Source organism: Stegastes partitus, unplaced genomic scaffold (genome assembly GCF_000690725.1).
Source record: "Stegastes partitus isolate 25-593 unplaced genomic scaffold, Stegastes_partitus-1.0.2 Scaffold1849, whole genome shotgun sequence".
NCBI classification, from domain to species: Eukaryota; Metazoa; Chordata; class Actinopteri; family Pomacentridae; genus Stegastes; species Stegastes partitus.
This window is the reverse complement of record NW_007579580.1, coordinates 70015-72619: the sequence shown is the minus strand read 5'-3', so window position 1 is coordinate 72619 and position 2605 is coordinate 70015.

The window sequence follows — 2605 nt, the reverse complement described above, 5'->3', positions numbered from 1 at the left end:
AATCGTTTGGGAACCCCTAAGTTACACCAGGGCTGTTAATTTTTGGCTTCTTGCTGGAATTAATTTGTTTATAAATGTTAATATTGATTATAGTTCATGGTGATTTGCGTGACCGACCTATGAAATAGTTCAGGAGAATAGGTGTGGGTGCTGGAGATGGGAGAACGCTCGCCCTTAAAGTCCTCTCACAAAACATCCCAAATAATAGAATAATAACATTAACTAGCCTGAGTTGTGTTTTGCTTCCATAAATTGACTTCACCAAAGCTATAAAAAATATGATTTCAGTTTCTTCATTTAAAGGAAGGAAGGGTTGTTATCAAAGGTCATTTTGGGGTTCTTTTTATTTATTTGTTTTTAAATCTATTTATTTATTTAGTTTGTTTAAGTTGTTCCAATGTTAATGTAGCACACAGGCTTGAAATCCATTAACTCAATAAACTCATAAATTTGAGTTTCAATTAAACACAATATTACATTGATGCAATTCCCATCATTGTTTTGTGAACCCAACCAATCAAAAATAATGTTTGCACTTAAAAGGCTTATCTGAATGAGTAAATCTTTCCCCCCTTCAACAATCCATTTAATTAAGTGGTGGGCACAGGTCTGTTGAATTACTTTCAGAGTGTCGTCAGTTTCTTACAACCATGTCCTCTCCACTCTCAATTTAAAAGAATGGATATAAGAATATGTATATCTTGTTTAGGAAGCTTAACCTGCTAGACACTCCTACTACACTGAGAAGTCTGCTCACATGTGCTGCAGAAACTCTTTATCTACAGTCAATCGCTGGCTTCCAGACCGAAGGATTCCCAGGTCAGCAGGGGAGCACATCCAGCCTGTGAAGCCTGGTGCAGGCTGGACTGGACACAGAGGCTCTTGACAGTGGACTCTTTGGTGGGAGGTACTGAGCTGACACGTCATTGATCATATGGAGTGGTCTGAGGCTTGCCCTTGTCCTGTTGTGGATTTACTTATCATTCATTCCTTGTCCTCTCTCTTTGCATCCTAGCTTCAGCCTGTTAAGTTCATCATTGTCAGGCATGTATCACATAGAGCAAAGAAATAAAATAAAAACTACATGACCTTGAGAGTCGGTAATGCGACCTATTGCCCACAATGTGACCTCACAAGTTAGTTTGTTCCTTCAGTTCAACAGAGTTTACAGAATCCCCCTAAATGCACTTTTATGACACTGTGTATTTTGAAAAAAGAAAAAAAACAAAACAACTCTGGATGGAAATAATAAATCCACAGGCAGATGAGCCTGCCACTGCCAAGTGGACCACATGAGACACGACTGTTATTCATAAGTTGCATCATCTTACATCAGAGGGGTGTACTCGGAAACAAGACTGACATAGCCAGACTTTCATTAGCCTTTAGATATTATGGAACATTGCTGGAAGAAAATAGCACATGTTTTGTTAGAGACGCCCCCTACCCCTAGTATCACTCATTGTTCCATTACCATTGTTAGTGATAATTCCTTTACCTTTTGTAACTGTCTGCCAGACTCCTCATTCTCTTACCTTTTGTTGTCTATCAGACTGCTTGAGTCAATCACTTTTTGTTGTTTGTTCTCTACCCCCTGTCATTGATTAGCAACTATATAATATCACTAACTCACTACCCACTGCTCACTTCGGTATTTACATACAGGCCCTCTCTACCCTTTGACTTACCCTACAAGATGTGTAACTGCAAATGTTCTGGGTCCGTCTGCCTTCACAGACTCACACTCTGTTTTTTTTTTTTCTGCTTACATGAGAGCCATATAAGAGGTCATGCACGAGTTTGAACAGAAAAATAACAAATATATTTCTTCTGTAACATGTGAAAACGTAAGAGTAGAACTTTTGAGGGAAGATTTCCACCTAGATATGAATAAAACAAAGCCCCCCGCTGACACCTAGTTAATGTTAAACTTCTAACATATTAGGGTTACTGTCATCTAATGCAGCAACATAAAAGCTAACAATTATTTTCAAAGTGTATTACTAGCTGTCTAAATGTTAACTAGCTGGCTTTATGTCAGCTGATAATGTTTTATTAGCTTGTTAGCTCATGTCTGCTGAGCATCCCTACTGCTGGGGATGCAGCATTATTCTTATGTTAGAAATTTAACCTTTACAGATTGATCATTATTTCTGCCTTCACTGTGTGGTTCGGGTCTTTTTTGACCTGGACCACTCTGTGAAGAACTCTTGTCAAAAATTTCCTCATGTCTGTACCAAATTTGAAACTACAGATCTCCTTTGAATGTCTAAATAGCCGATGTCACATTATTAAATGTAAAAAAAATAAGCACACATAAAAGATGGCCTGTAGAATTTCACAGTTTCAAGATTTCCTAAAACCACCATTTTCCTTGATTTGACCCTCAGTGGTAGATCTAAAACCCATCTCAAGGGATCAAATCTGAAAACTTGTAGCACCACATAATAAAATGTTTTTTTAAAAAAATGATTATTATTTTTTATTTATTGTATTTTGGGTCAATTTAGGAAAAGCCATCAAATTTCAGGCTAAAATAATGACATGCAGGGTATTTATTTATTTATTTTTTACTGCTGTCAAATGTCAAAACAGGTTGAATTTA